Source organism: Arachis ipaensis, chromosome B3 (assembly GCF_059453495.1).
Source record: "Arachis ipaensis isolate K30076 ecotype BB chromosome B3, ASM5945349v1, whole genome shotgun sequence".
In the NCBI taxonomy this organism is placed as follows: Eukaryota; Viridiplantae; Streptophyta; class Magnoliopsida; order Fabales; family Fabaceae; genus Arachis; species Arachis ipaensis.
Window position 1 is genome coordinate 95,988,690 of NC_142438.1, and position 13,273 is coordinate 96,001,962.

The following is a 13,273-nucleotide window of genomic DNA, read 5'->3' on the forward strand; positions in this document are numbered from 1 at the left end:
AGAAGACCCCAATCAACATCTAACCACCTTCCTGAGGATATGCGATACTGTGAAGTCTAATGGTGTTCATCCTGACACTTATAGACTACTTCTATTCCCTTTCTCACTCAAGGACAAAGCATCTAAATGGCTGGAATCCTTTCCAAAGGAGAGTTTAGCAACCTAGGAAGATGTGGTGAACAAATTCTTGGCAAGATTCTATCCTCCTCAACGGATCAACAGGTTGAGAGCTGAGGTACAAACCTTTAGGCAGCAAGATGGTGAGACTCTATATGAAGCATGGGAGAGGTTTAAGGACCTAACAAGAAGATGCCCGCCAGATATGTTCAATGAATGGGTGCAGTTGCACATTTTCTATGAAGGTCTTTCATATGAATCAAAGAAGGCAGTAGACCACTCATCTGGGGGATCTCTGAACAAGAAGAAGACCATTGAAGAAGCCATAGATATCATTGAGACTATAGCAGAGAATGACTACTTCTATGCTTCTGAAAGGGGCAACACTAGAGGAGTGATGGAGCTAAACAATATGGATGCACTGCTAGCTCAAAACAAGATGATTACCAAGCAATTAGCTGACCTCACCAAGAAGATGGAGAGGAATCAAGTAGCAGCAATCACCACTTCAGCAGCAACCCAAGAAGGAGTGAATGAAAAAGCAGAGGGTGATCAGGAACAAGCCAACTACATTGGGAATTCACCTAGGCAGCACTATGACCCATACTCCAAAACATACAATCCTAGTTGGATAAACCACCTAAACTTTGGGTGGGGAAATCAACAAGACCAAGGCCAAGATAAGAGACGCCATAACCCCAACAACAATGCAACTCACCAACATTCTACACAGAGGTCATACCAACACCCACCCAACAACACTTCTCAACATTCATACCAAAGTCAAAAAGGCCCTTCTCATCCTTCCAATCGAAGAAAGACTATCCAGGATTGAAACCCTACTTGAAGGCATATGCAAGGAGATTCAAGATAACAAGATGTTCAAAGAGGAGGTGCGAGCCAATATCAAGAATCAGGGAGACACCATCAAGAGGCTGGAATTTCAAGTGGGATACCTATCTGAGAAGATTCCCAAACCTACTGATAGCTTCCCAAGTGACACAGAGAAAAATCTAAGAGGTGAAGCAAAGAAAGTCAGATGGGAAGATTACAAGATGGTTACTATAAGTGATAAGGAGACTGAGGAAGAGCTGAACAAACCATCAGAACAATCTGAAGATACATCAGCAGGAAAGCAGGAAGAGAATCCTCAGGAAACCACAATTACGCAGAAAGAGTTACTGAGGCTCTATACACCCTTTTCCCAATTACTAAATGGTGGTGTAGAGAAGAGAATATACTCAAGGTTTCTTGACATATTTGCATCCCTCCATGTAAACATACCATTCATCAAGGCTCTCCAACAAATGCCCTCATACATCAAGTATATGAAGGAGCTGCTGACCAGGAAAAGCTCACTCAAGGGAGGATAAACCATAGTGATGAACAAGGAGTGCAGTGCTCTCATTCAACCATAGCTGCCTACAAAAAGGAAGGACCCAAGGAGTTTTCACATCCCTTGTGCCATAGGAGAAATAATGTTTGACAAAAGACTCTGTATCTGGGAGCAAGCATCAACTTAATGCCTTCATCCCTTATGAAGAGGCTGCAAATCAATGAGCTGATGCCCACAGACGTAGTTATCAGGCTGGCAGAGAAAACTCAAAAACAAGCAATTGGAGTGGTTGAAAACGTGCTGGTGAAGGTTGGGAACTACTTCCTTCCCACAGACTTTGTCATACTGGAAATGGAAGAAAGTCACCTTCACCCAATCATATTGGGAAGACCATTCTTAGCTACAGCCAGAGCGCTCATAGATGTGGAGCGAGGAGAGCTAATACTAAGGATATATGACGAACAACTCACCTTCAACGTCTTTAAACCCTCACAAGAAGCAAGTCAGGAAGGCAAGGAACTAAGGGCAGAGCATGACAAAGCAATGATGGGAGAAAAAAGCATTGAAGCACAACCTGTACACCCTGGAATTCCTTTGGGTGATGAACAAGAGAATCAGCAGCTGTCACAGCTAAAGGAAACTCAAGTGGAGCCAAAACCACCAGAATCATATGAGACCAGCAACAAAATCTCCCTAAGGAAAGGGACTACAAAGAGCAGGATAACAACAAAAGAAACAAAGAAGAAAGTACCAAGGAGATGGAGGAATAAAAAGATCCCTATAGAAGATTTCTCTCCAGGGGATAAAGTGATCTCAGCTTACTTCCTAGATATCCCACCTCATCTCCCCACCATCCCATCTCAATTACCTAAGGTTTTCACCATCAACAAAGTTCTCTCCCTAGAACATGTGGAGATCATTGATGAAGCCAATGGATATAGGTTTACTGCAAGAGGGGAAGATCTGAAGCATTACCAACCACCATGACAAAGGCAGAACGTCAAGCTAGTGACGCTAAAGAAGCGCTTCATGGGAGGCAACCCATGTTTTACATGCTTTTAAAGTAGTTAATAAAGCAAGGTTCATGGATCGCAATTCAACTTTGACATATCCTTGAATAAATCCTTGTATGCAACATATAGTGAAGAACAAGTTTGGTGTTCAAGGCACACTAAGAGGACATGAATGCAGCTCATAGCATGTCACTCTTAGCACCTTGAACAAATCATCTTACACCACATTGCCACAAACTAAGTTTGGTGTCACCAAGGTTGCATACATGGAGATTTAATTAGTCAGTTGGTTCGCATTTGTGAATAGCACTTAGTAGTTGACAACAAAAATTTTAAAAAGTAGTTACTCTTTCTTGTCTTTTAAAGTTTATCGCCACTTCCCACAATTTTAATTTTTCTTTTATTTTGTAGGAGGATTAATGGGACAATTAAAGGGTTCGGCTGCCACAAAAGGAGAGGATTGTACACGTGTCTCCAGGGGGATTGCATTGGAAATTGTTGCCATGCAACATTGGAAGGAGAACAAGCTTGGAAACTGAACTAACCCCATCATAAAGTTGATGATCCTTGTGCTCATCCCATGCTAAACCCCATCCGTCCATCACGCAACCACCCCATCAATCCACACCTTCTAATCACCGACCACTTCTCTATATAAGTGGTTCTTAGTTCATAACCCTTCCACATTCCAATTCCCATTCCTTATACTCTACACCTCCGGAACTCAAATCCCTTCACTACACTCTATCCAAACCCAACCGAATTCCACCACTCATCACTAACCTCAACACCTTTACTGTCCAAAAGTCACTCATGGCATCATCAAGCTCTAAAAGAAGAAAGGGGAATGAGCCTTTGGAGCAACGCCCTTTCGATTAAAAGAAGTTTAGAACTTTTTATCATGCACTCCAATTTGGATGGATGACTGATAAGGAGATCAAATATGAGCTAGGCTTTCAAGTCAAAAAAACTGAGTGCCCAGAAATCATAGAGAAGGTAGAAAAGAGAAGATGGGAGCTCCTCACCGATCCGGTCACCGCAAGAATAAATGCAACGCTCGTGAGAGAGTTCTACGCAAATGCGGTGAGGTATGATAAGAAAGAGGAGTCTGATATAAGCTTTGTGAGAGGAGTGACGGTGGATTTTAGTCCCACGAGCATCATGAGAGTGCTGAAGCTACGAACTATACCATTTGAGGAAGAGAATTATCAATCTCGAATAGATGGTAATCCTAATTATGACCAGATTGTGAAAGATATCTGCATACAAGGGGAAGACTGGATGAGAGATCCCAATGGAAAACCCAAATTTATTAAAAGAGGTGATCTCACCCCTGAAGCAAATGGATGGTTCAAAATTGTAAGGAGATCCATCCTTCCTGCCAGAAACAATTCAGAGGTGAATCTTAAGAGAGCAATAATGGTGCAATGCATACTTAAAGGGGGAGAGATCAAAGTGCACGAGCTCAAAGCCCAAGGCATTAGGAAGATGGCTGAGAAAAGTGATTCTGGAGGAAGGTTAGGCTATCCCAGTACCATTTTCCGCCTGTGTGACAAGGCCGGGGTAGTGTTCGAAGATGAAAACCCCGAATGGATAAAAGTTGGTATTCCAATTACTGTCCGGCGTGTGCATGCTGTTACATCTCCCCTACCTCAACGAAGGATAAGAAAGAGGGTAGCCCAGCAAACTGTAGAAGGGGAAAACCTAGAGGAGTAAGCCGTAGCCACCTTGAACATGCACCAATTACAAGAAGCCATTGATGGCTTATCTAGGCAATATTGGGAGAATCAAGAGGCACAGAAGGAGCTTCAATTATAGATGATGGGCCGTCAAGAGGAATCGCTCTCGAGATGGATGAATCAACAAGGGGAGTGGCAGAAGCAAATGATGGAGCAGCAATTGGAACAAGAAAAACAATGGGGTGAATCCTTCTACAGAATAGAACAAAGGCAAAATGAGCAACAAGAATCTATCCAGAAGCTAATCAACATCCAAGCACATCAAGGTGCACACATACATGAGATGCATCGAAAACAAATAGAACAAGCAGAACTCTTTGGCGAGCACAGGGCATTCTCTGAAGGGTTTACATGAGTGAAAGTGGAAATCATGTAAACATGCTAGCCAGGCTCGGATACTTAGTCGGACAGCTACCTATAGTACATTCGGGAATCACAAAATATGACGAAGTGAAGGATGAGTTAGCATGAGAAGAAAGAGAAAGGGTGGAGAAGAGTCATGAATCAGTAAGGAAGGCACTTGAAGACTGGAAAAGAGCCAGACTAGCACGGATACAAGGAAGCACAAGTGGATGCAAAGAGGACAAGCAAGAGGGAGAGCATGGGCAACCCCATGATTAAAAGGTGGTGGAGTTCCCTCATTGTCCCATCTTTTTCAAGTTTTAAATAAGGAAAATCATGTATGAAATAGAACATGCTTCCATGGTAGTTTAGAATTTTCAATTCTGTTTTTAGTATTCTCCTTGCTTAGGTCTATGATTGCTAGTCAAATTGCCTGTTTTCAATTCCATCTTGCTTATTGTATGCTTTTCCTTTTTAAGCTAAATAAAAAGAGATGTTCTGAAAAACCAGAGTGGAGTTCATATTGTGGAGTAAGTTCTTAGATTTGTGGTGTAGTAATCACTTAGCTAAGTTGGTTCACCAACAAGGTGGGAAGGCAACTATCTGTCCTAAATCATATGCTTGAAACACACTCCATGAGACTAGCTAAATAATAAGATCCTAATAAGAAAAAGAAAAAGAACAATAAGAGATGAAAAGGAAAGAAAATAAGGAATAAGACTAGGCACCAAGGGCTTGAATCTTGAGGGATGTGTCTGTGGTGCTCTTGTACCAAGGATCTGCTTGGATGAATAAGTTCTTAGGAGTGCTTCATCACTTGGTAACTTGGGTTAACTAACCCGGGATTATCAACTGAAAATCCACTATCAAGAGCAACCTTGCTACAGAATATTTAGTAATCCAAAGAGGTGCTAGACACCAAGACCTCAAGGGAAGAAAATAACAAACCATGTGCCTGTAGTGTGCATGTATGGGGGAGAGAGACTTGAGGGAGTAAGTCCTTAGGGGTGCTTCAACACCTAGCACCTTGAACCAACTGGTTCGGGAGTGTTGACTGAAAGCTTATTTTAAAGAGTCGCCCCCTCACAGAGCACTTAGCCTAAGGATGAAATAGACCTTGGAAAGACAAAGGGATCAATGAATAATAGTCTCAAAGGGTGCAATCAAGTGAGTATTCCAAGGCATGATAAAGGTCTGAAAGCCAGTAAAGGAATGAACCTAAGTTGCTATGCATGAAACCCCATAAAACCAAGAACATAACTTCCACAATAATGATTCATTCATCTTGTCATTTCATTCATCATTCTCTTGTTCCAGTACTTGCTTAGGGACAAGCAAGCTTTAAGTTTGGTGTTATGATGCCAGGGCATTTTGGCCAGTTTTACTGACCTTTTCTTTACTGTTTTAGGGTAGTTTCATGCATTTTCTTAGGAAATAAGCAAGTTTTGGGTAGAATTTCACTTACATCTTGATTCAAGCAAACATTGTACACTTCACATGATTTCATGAGAATTATGCATGAATTAAATGACAAATTGGATGATGCATGTCCCATGACTTGGATTAGAACTTTGATACACTCTACTGCTTGATTTCAGGACAAAGGAAGCAAGGAAGAACCACGTTAACAGCCACGTTAGTCTAACTAACGTGACCACTAACGTGGAAAGGGAGCTAGCTTGCAACGTTAATGAGAAAAGTAATCACCAATAATGTCCTCGAAGCCATCATAGCCCACGTTAAGAGTCACGTTAACTAAGTTAACGTAAACTCTAACGTGGAAGAAGAAAATGAAGCCAATGTTAGTGACACTCACCTTTGTCACAAACGTTGGACCAAGCTCATATTGGCCACGTTAGGAGCCACGTTAACTCAATTAACGTGGACTCTAACGTGGGGAAGCAAAAGAATGGCCAACGTTAGTAACACTCACCTTTGTCACTAACGTTGGACTAAGCCACTTTGAGCCACGTTAACTTAGTTAACGTGGACTCTAACGTGAAGGGAGCAAAGAATCGCCAACGTTAGTGACACCCACCTTTGTCACTAACGTTGGAATGAGCCACTATGAGCAACGTTAACTCCCACGTTAACTTAGTTACGTGGAAGCTAACGTGGAGGAAAGAATGATGAGCCAACGTTAGTGACACTCACCTTTGTCACTAACGTTGGAGATGGCTATCACTACCACGTTAGAAGCCACGTTAACCTAGTTAACGTGAACTCTAACGTGGGAAGTAGGGGTGTTTTGGAACGTTAGTGATGAGCGGATAATTTATACGCTTTTTGGCGTTGTTTTTAGTATGTTTTTAGTAGGATCTAGTTACTTTTAGGGATGTTTTCCTTAGTTTTTATGTTAAATTCACATTTCTGGACTTTACTATGAGTTTGTGTATTTTTCTGTAATTTCAGGTATTTTCTGGCTGAAATTGAGGGACTTGAGCAAAAATCAGATTCAGAGGTTGAAAAAGGACTGCTGATGCTGTCTGATTCTGACCTCCCTGCACTCAAAGTGGGTTTTCTGGAGCTACAGAACTATAAATGGCGCGCTTCCAATTGCGTTGGAAAGTAGACATCCAGGGCTTTCCAGCAATATATAATAGTCCATACTTTGGCCAAGAAATGACGATGTAAACTGGCGTTCAACGCCAGCCTTCTGCCCAAATCTGGCGTCCAGCGCCAGAAAAGGATCCAAAACCAGAGTTGAACGCCCAAACTGGCACAGAAACTGGCGTTCAACTCCATAAATGACCTCTGCACGTGTAACACTCAAGCCCAAGCCCAAGCACACACCAAGTGGGCCCCGGAAGTGGATTTATGCATCAAATACTTACTCATGTAAACCCTAGTAGCTAGTTTATTATAAATAGGACCTCTTACTATTGTATTAGACATCTTTGGACGCCTGGTTCTTAGATCAGAGGGGCTGGCCTCTCGACCATGCCTGGACCTTTCACTTATGTATTTTCAACGGTAGAGTTTCTACACTCCATAGATTAAGGTGTGGAGCTCTGCTGTTCCTCAAAGATTAATGCAAGTACTACTGTTTTCTATTCAATTCTTCTTATTTCTCTTCTAAGATATCCATTCGCACCCAAGAACGTGATGAAGGTGATGATTATGTGTGACGCTCATCATCCTTCTCCCTTATGAACGCGTGCCTGACAAACACTTCTGTTCTACATGAATTAAGCTAGAATGAGTATCTCTTAGATCTCCTAACCAGAATCTTCGTGGCGTAAGCTAGAATGATGGCGGCATTCAAGAGAATCCGGAAGGTCTAAACCTTGTCTGTGGTATTCCGAGTAGGATTCAATGATTGAATGACTGTGACGAGCTCCGAACTCGCGATTGCAGGGCGTTAGTGACAGACGCAAAAGGATAGTAAATCCTATTCCAGCATGATCGAGAACCGACAGATGAATAGCCGTGCCGTGACAGGGTGCGTGAGCAAATTATTCACTGAGAGGATAAGATGAAGCCATTGACAAAGGTGATGCCTCCAGACGATTAGCCGTGCCGTGACAGGGCATTGGATCATTTTCCCGAGAGATGACCGAAAGTAGCCATTGACAGTGGTGATGTATCACATAAAGCCAGCCATGGAAAGGAGTAAGACTGATTGGATGAAGGTAGCAGGAAAGCAGAGGTTCAGAGGAACGAAAAGCATCTCCATTCACTTATCTGAAATTCCTGCCAATGAATCTACATAAGTATCTCTATCCCTTTTATTGTTTATTTTAATCTAATAAAGAATCATGTTTAAATCCGCCTGACTGAGATTTGCAAGGTGACCATAGCTTGCTTCAAGCCAACAATCTCTGTGGGATCGACCCTTACTCACGTAAGGTTTATTACTTGGACGACCCAGTACACTTGCTGGTTAGTTGAACGGAGTTGTGTCCACACATAGTAAAGAGCCATAAAAATGATTCCATACAATAACAAAGAGTACTACGTTAATGTGATCACAATTTCGTGCACCAAGTTTTTGGCGCCGTTGCCGGGGATTGTTCGAGTTTGGACAACTGACGGTTCATCTTGTTGCACAGATTAGGTAATTTTCTTTTTGTTTTCTTTTCAAAAATTTTTCAAAAATCTTTCAAAAATTCTTCTTTGTTTTCGAAAAAAAATGTTTTCAAAAATAAATTATTCTATGGCTTCAAAATTTTTAAGAATGAATTCTAGTGTTTCATGAAATATGTTGAGTCATATCTGGCTGTAAAGCCATACCCAAACTACTTTGGGATTGGTATTCAACTAATCACTCCAGCCCATGTAATTATATGTTGCAGCCTGGCTGGCTGTAAAGCCATGTCTAATTCTTTTGGATAGAGCATGTTAGGCTTGTCATGTCTGAATTACACTCATATTTTGATTAAAGCTTGGCTGGCTATTAAGCCATGCCTGACCCTTTGATTGGAGCTTTAAGACTAACATGGCAAGATTCCTGGAATTCATATTAAAAATTTTGGAATCCTTATTTTTTCTTTTAAATTTTCGAAAAATATAAATAAAAATCCAAAAAAAAATTAGAAAATCATAAAAATCAAAAATATTTTCTGTTTCTTGTTTGAGTCTTGAGTCATGTTATAAGTTTGGTGTCACTTGCATATGCATCTTGCATTTTTTCGAAAATATCATGCATTCATAGTGTTCTTCATGATCTTCAAGTTGTTCTTGGTAAGTCTTCTTGTTTGATCTTGATGATTTTTTGTTTTGTGTCTTTTCATGTTTATCATATGCATTCTTGAATTCTTAGTGTCTAAGCATTAAAGAATTCTAAGTTTGGTGTCTTGCATGTTTTCTTTGCATTAAAAATTTTTCAAAAATATGTTCTTGATGTTCATCATGATCTTCATAGTGTTCTTGGTGTTCATCTTGACATTCATAGCATTCTTGCATGCATTCATTGTTTTGATCTAAAAATTTCATGCATTGCATAATTTTCATGTTTTTCATAAAAATTTCAAAAATAAAAAAAATATATTTCCCTTTTTCTCTCATCAAATTCGAAAATTTGAGTTGACCTTTTCAAAAATTTTTAAAATCAAGTTGTTGCCAATGAGTCAAATCAAATTTTCAATTTGAAAATCTTATCTTTTTCAAAATCTTTTTCAAAAATCAAATCTTTTTCAAAATTCTTAGTTATTTTCGAAAATTCCAAAAATATTTTTCAAAAATCTTTTTCTCATTTTAAATCAAAATTTTCGAAAATAACTTAAACAATTAATGTTTTGATTCAAAAATTTGAAGTTTGTTACTTGCTTGTTAAGAAAGATTCAAACTTTAAGTTCTAGAATCATATCTTGTGATTTCTTATGAATCAAGTCATTAATTGTGATTTTAAAAATCAAATCTTTTTCAAAACTAATTTCAATCATATCTTTTCAAAAAAAATATCTTCTTATCTTATCTTTTTCAAAAAAAAAAAAATATCTTTTCAAAATATCTTCCTAACTTCTTATCTTTTCAAAAATTTGTTTCAACTAACTAACTAACTTTTTGTTTGTTTCTTAACTTTTTCAAAACCACCTAACTAACTCTCTCTCTCATTTTTCGAAAATATCTCCCCCTTTTTCAAAAATTTCTTTTTAATTAACTAATTATTTTTATTTTTATTTTTATTTCAAAAAAAAAATATTCGAATAATACTAACAAATTTTCAAAAACCATTTTCAAAAATCACTAACTCTTTTTCAAAAATATTTTCGAAAATTTCCTCTCCCCCATCTTACTCTATTTATTCATTCATATCCTAACATCTCATTTCACCTCCTTCCATCCTTACAGTTGTGTTTCTTCCTTTACATCACATTCTTTATCTCCACATCTTTTCTTCCACTCACACAGGGATCCTTATACTGTGGTATAAAGGATCTCCATTATTATTATCATTTTTCTGGCCATTCTTCCTTGTCATATGAGCAGGAGCAAGGATAAGAACATTCTTGTGGAAGCAGATCCAGAACCTGAAAGGACTCTGAAGAGAAAATTAAGAGAAGCTAAAATACAACAATCCAGAGATAACCTTTCAGAAATTTTCGAACAGGCAGAGGAGATGGCAGCCGAAAATAATAATAATGAAAGGAGAATGCTTGGTGACTTCACTGCACCTAATTCCAATTTACATGGAAGAAGCATCTCCATTCCTGCCATTGGAGCAAACAACTTTGAGCTGAAACCTCAATTAGTTTCTCTGATGCAGCAGAACTGCAAGTTTCATGGACTTCCATCTGAAGATCCTTTTCAGTTCTTAACTGAATTCTTGCAGATATGTGATACTGTTAAGACTAATGGAGTAGATCCTGAAGTCTACAGGCTCATGCTTTTCCCTTTTGCTGTAAGAGACAGAGCTAGATTATGGTTGGATTCTCAACCCAAAGACAGCCTGAACTCTTGGGATAAGCTGGTCACGGCTTTCTTAGCCAAGTACTTTCCTCCTCAAAAGCTGAGCAAGTTTAGAGCTGATGTTCAAACCTTCAGACAGAAAGAAGGTGAATCTCTCTATGAAGCTTGGGAAAGATACAAACAGTTGACCAAAAAGTGTCCTTCTGACATGCTTTCAGAATGGACCATCCTAGATATATTCTATGATGGTCTGTCTGAGTTATCTAAGATGTCATTGGACACTTCTGCAGGTGGATCCATTCACCTAAAGAAAACGCCTGCAGAAGCTCAAGAACTCATTGACATGGTTGCTAATAACCAGTTCATGTATACTTCTGAAAGGAATCCTGTGAGTAATGGGACGCCTATGAAGAAGGGAGTTCTTGAGGTTGATACTCTGAATGCCATATTGGCTCAGAACAAAATATTGACTCAGCAAGTCAATATGATTTCTCAGAGTCTGCATGGAATGCAAGCTGCATCCAACAGTACTCAAGAGGCACCTTCTAAAGAAGAAGCCTATGATCCTGAGAACCCTGCAATAGCAGAGGTAAATTACTTAGGTGAACCTTATGGAAACACCTATAACTCAACATGGAGAAATCATCCAAATTTCTCATGGAAGGATCAAAAGCCTCAACAAGGCTTTAATAATGGTGGAAGAAACAGGTTTAGCAATAGCAAGCCTTTTCCATCATCAACTCAGAAACAGACAGAGAACTCTGAACAAAATGCTTCTAATTTAGCAAATCTAGTCTCTGATCTATCTAAGGCCACTGTAAGTTTCATGAATGAAACAAGGTCTTCCATTAGAAATCTGGAAGCACAAGTGGGCCAGCTGAGTAAAAGGATCACTGAAATCCCTCCTAGTACTCTCCCAAGCAATACAGAAGAGAATCCAAAAGGAGAGTGCAAGGCCATTGACATAAGCGCCATGGCCGAACCTATGAGGAGAGGAGAGGACGTGAATCCCAAGGAGGAAGACCTCCTGGGACGTCCAGTGATCAATAAGGAGCTTCCCTCTAGGGAACCAAAGGACTCTGAGGCTCATCTAGAGACCATAGAGATTCCATTGAACCTCCTTATACCCTTCATGAGCTCTGATGAGTATTCCTCTTCTGAAGAGAATGAGGATGTCACTGAAGAGCAAACTGCCAAGTTTCTTGGTGCAATCATGAAGCTGAATGCCAAATTGTTTGGCATTGATGCTTGGGAAGTTGAACCTCCCTTGTTCATCAATGAACTAAGTGATCTGGATCAACTGACATTGCCTCAGAAGAGACAGGATCCTGGAAAGTTCATAATACCCTGTACCATAGGCACCATGATCTTTAAGGCTCTGTGTGATCTTGGTTCAGGAATAAACCTCATGCCCCTCTCTGTAATAGAGAAACTGGGAATCTATGGGGTGCAAGCTGCTAAAATCTCACTAGAGATGGCAGACAGCTCAAGAAGACAGGCTTATGGACAAGTAGAAGATGTATTAGTAAAGGTTGAGGGCCTTTACATACCTACTGATTTCATAGTCCTGGATACTGGAAAGGAAGAGGATGAATCCATCATCCTAAGAAGACCTTTCCTGGCCACAGCAAGAGCTGTGATTGATGTTGACAAAGGTAAAATAGTCCTTCAATGGAATGAGAACTCCCTTGTATTCAAAACTCAAGGATCTCCCTCTGCAACCATGGAGAGGAAGCAGGAAAAGCTTCTCTCCAAGCAGAGTCAACCAGAGCCCCCACAGTCAAACTCTAAGTTTGGTGTTGGGAGGCCACAACCAAACTCTAAGTTTGGTGTTGAACTCCCATATCCAAACTCTAAGTTTGGTGTTGGAGAGTTTCAACAAAGCTCTGCACATCTGTGAGGCTCCATGAGAGCCCACTGTCAAGCTATTGACATTAAAGAAGCGCTTGTTGGGAGGCAACCCAATGTTTATCTAATTCTTATTTTTATTGTTTTTCATGTTTTCTTAGGTTCATGATCATGTGGAGTCACAAAATAAACAAAAAAATCAAAAACGGAATCAAAAACAGCAGAAGAAAAATCACACCCTGGAGGAGCATCTGTCTGGCGTTCAAACGCCAGAACAGAGCATAGTTCTGGCGCTGAACGCCCAGAATGGGAGCATCCTGGCGCTGAACGCCCAGAACAAGCATGGTTCTGGCGTTCAACGCCAGAAATGGCAGCAAAGGGGCGTTGAACGCCCAAAAAGGGCACCAACCTGGCGCTGAACGCCCAGAGTTGTGTGCAAGGGCATTTTACATGCCTAAATTGGTGCAGGGATGTAAATGCCTTGACACCTCAAGATCTGTGGACCCCACAGGATCCCCACCTACCTC

General features: G+C 40.2%; 2 non-coding genes across 2 annotated transcripts; both read right to left on the bottom strand.

Moving 5' to 3' along the window:
* Nucleotides 1-220: 220 nt before the first annotated feature.
* Nucleotides 221-327, bottom strand: LOC148571666 (small nucleolar RNA R71). Its single transcript, XR_015907782.1, has one exon. It is a non-coding gene; the product is annotated as a small nucleolar RNA R71 (small nucleolar RNA).
* A 10,677-nt stretch (nt 328-11,004) lies between these two features.
* LOC148571667 (small nucleolar RNA R71) lies at nt 11,005-11,108 on the bottom strand. The gene has a single exon (XR_015908829.1). It is a non-coding gene; the product is annotated as a small nucleolar RNA R71 (small nucleolar RNA).
* Between the last annotated feature and the right edge of the window lie 2,165 nt (nt 11,109-13,273).